Here is a 12619-nt window from a genome sequence, read left to right on the forward strand (position 1 = left end):
TTTCCTAACTTTATATTATTTTTCATGAATTTATGAAAATATCATGAAATTAAGGAGTTTCCTTGAAGTGAAAGAGTTTCCATGGGATCAAGGAAGCAAATAATATTAAAAATAATAAAATAAGGACGTGTGGGACCGGCTGAGGCATGGCCGGCCGGCTGGGGACCCGGTCCCCTGCGTTTTCCCTATTTTTATGTATTTTTTCCATGATTTGAAGGAATTTTCATAATTTGAGAGAAATACCATGAAATCAAGGAATTTCATGGGATCAAGGAGACCTTAAAATAATAATAATAAAATATAGGAATGTGTGGGACCGGCCGACTTGGCCGCGGTCCCACGGGTTTTCCTAATTTTATATTATATTTTTCATGGATTTATGAAAATACCATGAGATTAAGGAGTTTTCATGAGATTAGGAAAATAATAATAAAATAATGAGGAACCATGAGGTGTGGGGCCGGCCGGGATCAAGGCATGGCCGGTTGGCCAATAATCACTGCCCCACAATGTTTTTCCCAATTTTAGATTATTTCCTTGGTGCGAAGGAAACACCATGAAACTGAGGAGTTTCCTCAAAACGAAGGATATTTGTTCAAATGAAAGGATTTTCATAAGATCAAGGAAAATAACAAAAAATATGATAAAATATAAAACTGGCGTGGGGTTGGCCATGGCACGGACGGCCGGCCGGTGAGCCCAATCCCTCGGCACCTTGGTCAATATTTAATTATTTATTATTTTCCTTCCTATTTTGCATAAGTTCATCGTTTCGTCGTATTTTGAAATACTCGTTCGTGCGGTGACTGTTAATGCATCATCGTTGAGTACACTTACACCATTTGAGTCGGGGTTTACTCGGAGGTAGCTCAGTTTCCCGTGCGTTGAATATTAATTACTAACCCATGGAATTCTGCTGGGAAGAACCATAGATTGAAGTAACGAAATATTGCGAAAATATTTGAATATTTTCGGAAATTCAGTGGATGAATCCAAGAATTTAGGAATAATTAACTTATGGATCTATACTAGCAGAGAAGCTGTCTAGGAGCATTAATTATTCTGACATGAGCTTGCTGGAGCTTCATATCCTTTATATAGTCAGGGAAAACTGTTGTTTGTATCCTGAAGACGTTATCGCTCTATACTAGCAGAGCAAGCTGTCTATGAGACGTCAATCTCGTGATTCTATATAGAAATAATTACTGAAGTGTTCAGTATTCATGAGATATGCCGTTGTCCAGCCGAGAGACTACATATCTGCATGTACTCCGAGAGAAAGTATTCTCAGTCAGAGGATTCGATGAGAGACTCGTGTCTCAATACTCGCGTCTGATTGCTGGATCAGAAGTTAGTATAATTATGGGTTTACGATTTTAGCCTTTGTCGAAAATCCACCATCTACATTAAGTCCCCTGCTTAGTGAGGAAAGTCGTGTTCCTCAGTCAGCATTGAATGGTGATTTTCCGGTCATAAACAGTACAAGTAATTGAACTTAGTCGTAAGTTAAGACGTTACTGGATTTCGATAGTACGAGTAAACCATGACTTGAATGAAGATCCCAGTGGCATGATAGAGCATCGTTTGATGAGCATAAATTGGTGTTGAACAACTGATTTGGACGACGCGACCTTGGTCGTTTAGGATTCGCGGGCCGGGCCCAATAAGGAAATCCTTGTGGAATTAGGTTTTGAGAAATAAAATTTGATATAAAAGGGAATTAATCCCTTTTTTTCTTTTTATATTTTCCACGACCAGCACCCTCATCACCTCTCCACCACCTTCACGCCAACAACAGGAGGAGAAAATTTTCACGCCGGTCGCCGGAGCATCGACCGCCGCCACCGTCCGGCCAGTTTCCGGCCGGCGCCGACCAGGTAAATTTTTTTTCTTTTTTCATGATGTTATGAGTTTCATAAATTGATCATGTTTTAGTTATATACATGTGTGCATGTATGTGAGTAGGATTTTTTGTCGAAAAACCCTTGTTTTTTGAAAACGTATGTTCGTTTGATCGTTAGTTTTGAAAACTAATAATAATCCCTGATTTAGGAGAGTTTTTTTTTATGTATAGACCTAGGTCCAGTGATAAAACTTAGTTTATGAGCTTTCATGTGAACCAAGGTTTTATCGTAAAAGGAGTGAATTTTCACAAAAAATCGAAATAAACCCTCGTTTTAAACAATGACGATAGTACTAAGGAAAAAGTTTTTTTTTTTATATATGTGGACTTGTGTCCAATCATAAAATTTTGTTTATGAGCTTTCATGTAAATCAAAACTTTATCCTATAATGTGTGAGCCTTCACAAAATTGAAATAAACCATCGTTTTAAAGATGGATGACGATAGTACGAAGGAAAAGTTTTTTTTTTATATATATAAAATCATGGTCTTTCCATGAAAAATATATTTGCATACAAAACCGCGGCATGCTTTCACGGAAAAGAGTGTGCTTTTTTTTTTGCGTGAGTTGTTACTCACTAAAAATAAAACGTGAGTTATTATTTCATGTTTTGTAAACATATATTTTCAAAACTGATTTTTTGAATAATGTTCAAAGTAAACAATTTTTTATGATGAAATAATGTTTTAGTTTTCATAATTCCATGGTGAATGTTCACGCAATGGATATGTTCATGATTTTATGAAAAATCTGAGTTTCGTTCGTCTTTTGTAGGTTTCAAAGAAACGAACGATTTTGAGGTGTTAACTCTAGCATTACTATCATTATCGTTAGTGGAAGCGTAAAAGGTAAGAGTTAAGAGTTACCATTAGATGCTTGTACTTCCTTGATTTATATCTGGCGACATACTGAAGTAGAATGTAGTGTGAATTTTACAGCTACTCCGCAAAATGTCCAACTCCCAGGCGAATGATGTTTCGAGAGATGAAATGTGCATTGATGATGATATCTCCAGAGATGAGATATGTATGGATGAGACTTTCGTTTGCGAAGAAGAGGATGAAACCCCTGGAATTAAGAATGTCCTGAATATAGATGATGCATTTTTTGTGGAGGTTGAACAGGAAACTGAGAATCATCTCAAATCTCCAGTGTATCGTCTTCTGATAAATCCCAGAAATGTTACTCAGAAGAAATTGGTGACACCTAAGATAGTGATCCGGTTTTGTCTTGAACGAGGGATCTTCCTTGCATCAATCATAGATTTTAAGCTTTCTCGACTACCTTTGGAAAAGTTCTCTGGATGGGCGAGACATATGCTGGGTTTCCCTCATGTCAGGGCCATGCTCGATCAGGCGCAAGTGACGAGAGCTATTCAAGCTTCTGGAGACTTATTCATTTTCCATGATGCGAGAGGTATTGTGGCTCTACTTGCTTGTTGGTGTATTCCCACTCACACCTTTATATGCAGATGGGGAGAGTTTACCGTTACCTTAGAGGACGTGGCTGCTTTGATGCATCTCCCAATCACGGGCAATATCCCTGGGGATCTTTCAGATGAGGAGGTTGCGGTTTCTAACATTTTGGCAGCTGCAATGGAGGAAGTGAATAAGGCATCTGGCAGTAAAGGGTGTTATGCTCATTGGTTGACACGCTGGTGGCCAAAGGACGAGATTTCTGATAAACCCATCGACGGTATGTTACCCATTGTTGCTTTCTTATGTTTATGGCTGTCGAGAGACATATTTGAAGACAGTGGAAACTTGTTGAAGCCCTTCATGATCCCCTTTGCTATCAAGATGCTCAAGGTGAGCAACTCCCAATAGGCAGCCTGTTCCTGGGTTCTTTGTATTCTAACTTAGACTCCTTGGTTATAGACTCCAGTGTATCGAATGGCTTTATGAAGATTGAGTGTTATGCCAATACGATGTTTCTTCAAGCTTTAATGTGGGAGCGCTTCAATAATTATGCGCCTATTCCACGTAATATTTTGCAAGGACCGAATGTTGATGCTCGTCACATTTTCTCCGAAAAAGATAATGCCAGGATCATGCGTTGGTCTACAAAGCATCCTCGGTCTAAAGCACGTCTCATTGATGTGTTGGATGACGAATCTGAGTTCAACTTCCACCCGTGGGTGTCAGTTCCTGCTTATGTTTCCCAGCCAACAACTTTCAATACTGGAGAGAGTGTGATGCTGATGTCTGGTGCAAATATGAGAGATGGCGAAAGATCTTTCATGTTGAGTTGCACCCCTGGTCATTTGATATCGGCTATATACGGAGGACTCTCAGTGGAGGAATATAATATTTACAGAGCAGCTCGACAAATGGGTATGGATCAGTGTATTCCAACTTTTCGAAGGAGGAAGCCATCAGTTGAACAGCTTAGAACCTATTTAGACCATACTCATGTGGAAAGAAGTAATTACTAGTTTCCTTGCTCCGAGAGATTTGCATATGTAACTCCAGGTTATATAGACTTTTGGGATCAACAACTTCAACGATTGCGTGATTACGTGATGGCTGGTCAGCCTCCAGTGAAGGATCCTCCTTCTACTGAGATGATTTATGGACGACCAAGATTGAAGTATCTCTCTGGTGATAAACGAAAATCGTCTCCAGGGTCTTCTCAGGTATGTTTCTTCGTATAATCTTCATGAAGTTATGAGAACTGTATTCTAATTATGTTATTGAATTTTACCACAGGACGGTTGTAATGTAAGACCTCGAATCCGTATAGATTTCTCAGAAACTGAAGCGATTGTTCACGGTGGAGAAGGAAGGAACAAAAGTTATAAGTTGTTACTTAATACCATAAAGTCCCCAGTAGGTTCTTTGGTGAGTTCTCGGTATTCTCCTTATTGTGAATTTTTTCTCGCCCACATTATTAGGATCATGAAACCAATGTTGTTATTTTGTTGCAGAATTTTACTCCATCAAGTATCCATGGTCTTCGGTTTCCTGCAACAATTCCTGATCTGAGCGATGAAGAAGAATCCGTAAGTATCCCTTCGCATATTCAATTATGATGCTTTTTAGATAAAATGTTGATTGTTGAGGATGTTTCCATGAGGATGTTGTCATGGAGAAGGAGAGTGCTGATGCTCGACCATCCTCTGAGAATAGAGACGAAGGCACTTCCAAAGAATCGGAGCCGAATAGAAGTAATGAGCCCCTTGTCGTTAACACGGATAATCCCAATTCCTCGAACACTTCGGAGACTCCTGATGAGTGCTAAAAAGTGCATATTTCTATATATTTTTCTTGGCATTTAACTCATCTTTTGTGCATTAATTCTACATTTTATCCCATATTCTGTGTTTTCGTTGTTTTCAAGAATAAATACTTTTCTTAATTAATTTTGCATTTTTAGGTACTAAATAAAGCCTGGTTAACTCACGGAGCGAAAAAGAGCAAAGAAACGGCAAAGACTCCCGCTAGGAGGAAGCGAAGAATGATGTTTGCAAGAGCCGGATCAACTAGAAGTGGGCTTGAAGAGGAAGAATTGTTCTTAAAGAAGATATGGGCTTGGCATACCCAAGACCCAAAACTCTTACCCAAATCCATTTCCATTATCCATACCCATTTCCATGAGAGCCGTCAGATTGGATCCATCTTGTCATCCAACGGTCGCCTAATCATTGTGCATCAAAATCCGAAGCTCCTGTCAAACACCATAGTACCTAACTCCATCTGAAGCCGTCAATTTTGTTGTATCTCATAATCCAACGGTCGCTACATACCTCTCCATCGTAGCCGTTCGATTCAATCTATATGGGACAATCCAACGCTCTTTACTCGATGTTCATCAAAATTCGCTATCCCCGCTTCACACCCTAGCATCCAAAACCATCGACTTCACCCAAACAAGTTCTTCTTCCCCAAAAACTTTCTTCTTCCCCCGACAGTTGCAGTCGAGCTCTGCTCCTGCCTCTCTTCCATGTCCACTGCCACCCTCTGCCTCACAACCATCTCCATACCCCGACACCACCTCAATCACCATCACTTTCCCCAACCCTCTAGCCTAGTTGCTTTTTCAAACCCACATCTCTCTGACCTAGGTGTGGAGTTGATGAAACAACTCGATCTAGGGTTGCAGTACATCAATTGGAGCAGGAAGAGCATCAGAGGGACATCAAGAAGCATGGGTCGAAGCCAATTTACACATGGGTATGTCGAATTTGATTTTCCCCAAAAGTTAGGGTTTGCAAATTTAGGGTTTTGTGAAATTAGGGATTTGTTGTAAGCTATAAAAGGGAAGCTGTAGAGAATGCAAAAACTGTTCTTGGTTAGCCGAGATACCCCTAATTGGGTTAATTTAATTCTCAATGTCAATTTGATTTCACTGTTAATTTTAGGGTTCTTCATTTGCAATTTTCATTCACTGTTTAGTAGTTTAAATGCTATGCTATTTCACATGATCATGTTTAGTTCCATTTTAATGTTAATTATGTTCTGAGTTCACTGCTGAGGCTCAGATGAAGCTTTAGTGCACTGTCTGATAGTGGAATGCTAGGTTAGAGCCTTAGTGCAGTGTTTTGATTGAGCAATGGGAAGAGATTGATGCATAGTGCCTGTGATTGATTGTTCTGTCAAAAGACAGTCAATGCTAGGGGCAAACTAGTGAGCAAATTAGTTTTCCTCCCATTCTAGATGTATGCATAGGATTTTCAACTCAACCTAGGATCACATTGTTTGGCTAGGACACAAGGTGGATTCAATTTCCTTAGTAACTTCACACAGTTCTGCATTTTTCCTTTTCTGTCACTGTTGCTCAATACCTTTGCCTTAGGCTGCTGCCTTTGTTTCACTACCACTGTTACCTCATTGCCATCCTCACTGCCATTTCACCATTTTCTTTGCTTTTCTTCACTATCACTCTCCACTGTCACTGTCACCTGTTTTGTGTTTTGTATTTGTATCTGTTTTCTTGTGTTTGTTGTTTTATCATCCATTGTCTCATTATTTCACTACCATCTTCATGCTTTGTAAATATCACAGTTTCACTGCCACTATTTGCTTTTCTTCTATTTGTTTCTCCTGTTCTTGTTACTGCATTCATTACCTTGACTTACAAAAGCCCATTGTAATCTGTTTAAAGCTCAAAAGCCTAGCTCAAGCTAAGGCCCAAACTGTTAGCTCAAACAGGCTCAGCTCAAGTTTACACCAAAAAGTTCAAATCACTCAGAAACCCAAAAAGGTTAAGTCCAGTCCACTGTGAACTCAAAGCCCAACGCACTTGCAAAGGTCTAGAATCAAGTTTAGAGATCCAGGGCTCAGTTCACTACACTGAGCCCAAGCCCAAATTCAAAATCAAAGGCCCAGTTCACTGTTACCAAGCCCAGTTCACATCAAAAGACACTAAGCCCAATAGCAATTTAGAGCCCAAATAACTAGAAACTCCAAACACCCCCAGTCTCTGTGGATCGACCCGTACTTGCACGAGCTACAACTGACGACCGTGCACTTGCGGTATTACTGTAGGCCCGTTTCGTTTCGCTTCAATTTTATACGCTTTCCAGGGCCCACCAAGTTTTTGGCGCCGCTGCCGGGGATTGGTGCTGTGTTTTTCTTGTAGTTTTATTAGCTATTTTTGCTTTTCACTGCATAGCATTTGCATTTGCATCTGCTTCACTTCATTTGTTGTTGGGCCTGCTGTTCTGAACCTGTTTTCCTCTGCTGGGACGCCACCAAGGAAAAGAACCAAAGCCCAACTGGGTTTTTGCAACAATATCAGAGCAGCTGGGCTGTGCTAAAAAGGTAAACCCATTCAGAGAACCCGAATTGTGGGCTTCCAATTTTTAATTGTGGGCTTGTAATATTAAAGCCAATTTTTGGGCTTTTTATTTTCTGTTGGGTTTGTAATTAATTTTTGTGGGCTTGTTTGTTTAATTTGTGGGCTTGTTTGTTTAATTTGTGGTCTTGTTTAAATTCTTTCATTGGACTGATATTTTGGACTCTGGGTTTAAACCCAGCTGAGCTTGTAACCGATTGTGGGCTTGTTTCCACTCAAGAGTGGACCTCGAAACCAAAGTTTTAAAACAAACGTCGGGCCTTAACCAACTGGGCCAAATTAAACTTTCAAAATTAAAACTTAGTGTTTCGTGGGCCGCAGCCTTCCTCCCATTCCATTAGAGGACCAACAGTGGGCTTGCTCCCAATTTCAAAAACCAAAACTTTTCTCCCATTCAAAAACCAAATTTTACTTGCTCCCATTTTAACAACCAAATTTTTTCTTCTTTAACCCATTAAAACCAAACTTGCTCCCAAATTTTAAAACCAACTTTATTTTGCTCCCACATTAACAACCAATTTTTTTTCTTTTATCCCACCAAAACCAAATTTTTCCCAAAAATCCAAACCCATTAAAAACCAAATTTCTTTTCAAACCCGACAAAACCAAATGTTACCTATAAAAACCAAATTTTTCCCAAAAATCCAAACCCTTTAAAAACCAAATTCTGAGCTTTGTACATTCTTTACTTAGCTTTTGAGCCAATCATGATGAATAGATTTTTCTACAGTTGGGGAGTACAACAAATCCCTTAGAGAACTTGCATATGGACAAACTTCACGTTATGAACCTTCCACGGACCATGATGTCAATAGTCATAGGAATTATTATGGACATTTTCAAAGTCTCGAGCCGCAATACATGAACCCTAATGACTATTCATACATGCATCATTCATCGCAACGTGAAAATGAACATTCTGCTAGAGCCTCACTCACACAATCATCACTTATGGATCAAATAGAAGCTCGAATCACAGCTTTAGAAATGCAATCACATGAGGAATCGGTCACATCTAATTTTCTTAGGCAACCTGAAATCTATGCATGTCCCGCATGTGGTAGTTTAGACCACCCTGTTGAGAATTGTCATATTTTGCATAATTTTAGGCAATCTAGAGAAAATCCAAGGTATGAAATGCCCATAAATTGTGAGAATGGTAGTCATTGGGACCATAATCAATCCTTTGAGGTTGCGATCAATATTTTGTAAACCCTAATGACCATGCACACATGTACCATTCACCACAATTTGAACATGAAGAATTTGGTACTCCCATGAATTTAGACTCCACCACAGAAGCTTTAAGACTCAGTAAGCAAGACTATGATAGATCTACATCACGAATTCATGCATATTTAGATCAGATTTGCTTCACCTACAAAAGGAGGAAATTCATGAGGAAATGTATGTTGTCCCTAATGAAGTGTCTAGTCCCATTCATGTAAATAATGTTGAATATGAACCTAATTTAGAGGAACATGAATCGACTAATGACACCACCACTGTTAATGAGGACCAATATGCATGCTACCATGATGATGATTATGATGATATGTTAGAAGAACATGAAAATATTGTGGAACCTGTTGGTTCAAAAACTATGGCTTCTCGCCCTCGACCTTCATGCATGTTGTTCTTCTAATACTCATTGTAATTCATATGATTTGATATTGACATGGGATTCGTACAATTATTCTGTGAAGATGAGCATGACATAGGAATAGTTGAATCTTCTGTAGACACTAATATGCATGAAAATATATTTGATGTGTCTGATTCTCTACCTAGGTCACATTGTGATATTTCTCCTGATTTGTCGATGCATGAGAATGAATCTGTTGATGATGTTGATGATTCTGAGTGTGAACTTGCTAATTTGATTGATGATTGTGAGCATGATGTGACATGTGTAGATGATTTAGGAGATTTTGATTTGATTGATAATGACGTACCTATTCTCCTACATGAGTCACAATCTGATGGCCTTCCACCCAACCTAGATTTGGTTTGTACCAATATTGTAAAACCAATTTTTCTGAGAATGCCTAATCTAGGTTTGGAACTGTGTGCTTCCCAAGTCCTCTTGGACCATTTTGCATTTAAATATAATATCTTTTAGGAACCACAGTTGGAAATTGCATGTTTGCCCGTCCATAGCAAAGTACACTTTGAGTTAGATCTTGTGCATGATGAACCCCCAAAACTGCGCGATTTTTTTTTCAAAATTATATCTTCTGTAAAATCCAGGTTTGGGGGTAGCTCATTTTGTTTCACAGTTTCACTTGCGTTTCTTTCCTGTTATATTTGTGTGAAGCTGTTGAAACCTCTACACTTTGTCTTTTGGGTTGATCCTCAACTCTTTAGATTGTTAGTGTATGGTGAATTTTTGTATATAATCCAGTAGATAAAATTTCTTAAAAACCTTTTTGTTCCTTTTGTATATATTTTGCTAATCCAATATGATCTCGGCTGACATATGTTGGATTCTTGCCTTGAATAACGGAGTTCTAATATTGCTTTCGCCGAAATCGGGTATTCTCTTTCCTTTTTCTCTACTCAACATGATCCTCTTCATATGTTGTATTATAATTTTGTGCATATTTTGAAACATTGAGGACAATGTTTAGTTTAGGTTTGGGGGTGAAAAGTAGATACTTTGATAATATGCCATAATTGAAAACAAGAACTCCTTCTTTTTGAAAAAAATGAAAATCAAAATAAAAAAATTAAAAATTGAAAAAAAACATAAAAATGGAGCTCATTTACCTTGAAATGTTGACTCTTGTGCAAATATGTAATTATTAGGAGTCTTAGTCTAGATATTTAGGCACCCTGATTCTAGCACAATTCACCTAGTGATAAGAAATTTGCACGCGCACGATCTACCAATACATGTATAGCCTCGATCTTCAAGGTGTTTGATAGGAAGTCACGATTGCCAATCACTTTAGAATACTGAACGAAACTTGACTAGCTTGTTCTTTGGTTGGTTGGGATATAAGGTGGAGGTTACATTAAGAAAAACAACCATCGAATTTAACTGGGTGCATCAAAAAGGGCTACCTCTTGCAAAGTGTCATGTAATCTTTTGTTTCCTTTTGTATATGTATCAAAAGTGTTTCCTTTTCAAAAAAAAAAACAAAAACAAAAACAAAAACAAAAAAATCAAGTATTTATCAATTCCATCCTCTCTTGTTCCAAAAATAAAAGAGAGTAGTCAATGTAAATAAGAGTCATGTAAAGAGTCATCTTTTGTTATTTCATTGTAATAAGCAAGGAGGGTGTATGCCATTGATGTACAACGCGAGTAATTGTGAAATACCTCCAACTCATTCACAATTCTCGTAAAGTCCGGACAGCTAGCTAGATTTCGACCTTGGTTCTTAGCCTGAGAAACTATCTCTTGGTGATTAGTAGTCATAACATCCGATCTTTCTTTACACATGTGTAGATACACTTTACACTCTTATCACATGTCTTTATTTGTTATCAGTGCTAGGATTGTGCCTTCGATAGCTAGATTGACATCTCCATTTTGCTGTGAGCTTCAACTGTCTTGCACATGTCACATTTGATGGAATCTGAGCTTATATTTTGTCCTAGAACTTTGTAGGTACGTTCTAAGCAAACCTTCACGAGACTTCACTCGTCCACTAGGGACACTTAGTGGTTTAAAAGGCTTAGTGCATACGCTAAATGCATTCGAGAGACCAGCGACAGTGGTATAGGTAGGATTTCCTTAGTTTTGTTTTACTTGAGGACAAGTAAAATTCAGGTTTGGGGGTATTTGATGAGTGCTAAAAAGTGCATATTTCTATATTTTTTCTTGGCATTTAACTCATCTTTTGTGCATTAATTCTACATTTTATCCCATATTCTGTGTTTTCGTTGTTTTCAAGAATAAATACTTTTCTTAATTAATTTTGCATTTTTAGGTACTAAATAAAGCCTGGTTAACTCACAGAGCGAAAAAGAGCAAAGAAACGGCAAAGACTCCCGCTAGGAGGAAGCGAAGAATGATGTTTGCAAGAGCCGGATCAACTAGAAGTGGGCTTGAAGAGGAAGAATTGTTCTTAAAGAAGATATGGGCTTGGCATACCCAAGACCCAAAACTCTTAACCAAATCCATTTCCATTATCCATACCCATTTCCATGAGAGCCGTCAGATTGGATCCATCTTGTCATCCAACGGTCGCCTCATCATTGTGCATCAAAATCCGAAGATCCTGTCAAACACCATAGTACCTAACTCCATCTGAAGCCGTCAATTTTGTTGTATCTCATAATCCAACGGTCGCTACATACCTCTCCATCGTAGCCGTTCGATTCAATCTATATGGGATCATCCAACGCTCTTTACTCGATGTTCATCAAAATTCGCTATCCCCGCTTCACACCCTAGCATCCAAAACCATCGACTTCACCCAAACAAGTTCTTCTTCCCCAAAAACTTTCTTCTTCCCCCGACAGTTGCAGTCGAGCTCTGCTCCTGCCTCTCTTCCATGTCCACTGCCACCCTCTGCCTCACAACCATCTCCATACCCCGACACCACCTCAATCACCATCACTTTCCCCACCCCAACCCTCTAGCCTTGTTGCTTTTTCAAACCCACATCTCTCTGACCTAGGTGTGGAGTTGATGAAACAACTCGAGCTAGGGTTGCAGTACATCAATTGGAGCAGGAAGAGCATCAGGGACATCAAGAAGCATGGGTCGAAGCCAATTTACACATGGGTATGTCGAATTTGATTTTCCCCAAAAGTTAGGGTTTGCAAATTTAGGGTTTTGTGAAATTAGGGATTTGTTGTAAGCTATAAAAGGGAAGCTGTAGAGAATGCAAAAACTGTCTGGTTAGCCGAGATACCCCTAATTGGGTTAATTTAATTCTCAATGTCAATTTGATTTCACTGTTAAT

Source organism: Papaver somniferum, chromosome 7 (assembly GCF_003573695.1).
Source record: "Papaver somniferum cultivar HN1 chromosome 7, ASM357369v1, whole genome shotgun sequence".
NCBI classification, from domain to species: Eukaryota; Viridiplantae; Streptophyta; class Magnoliopsida; order Ranunculales; family Papaveraceae; genus Papaver; species Papaver somniferum.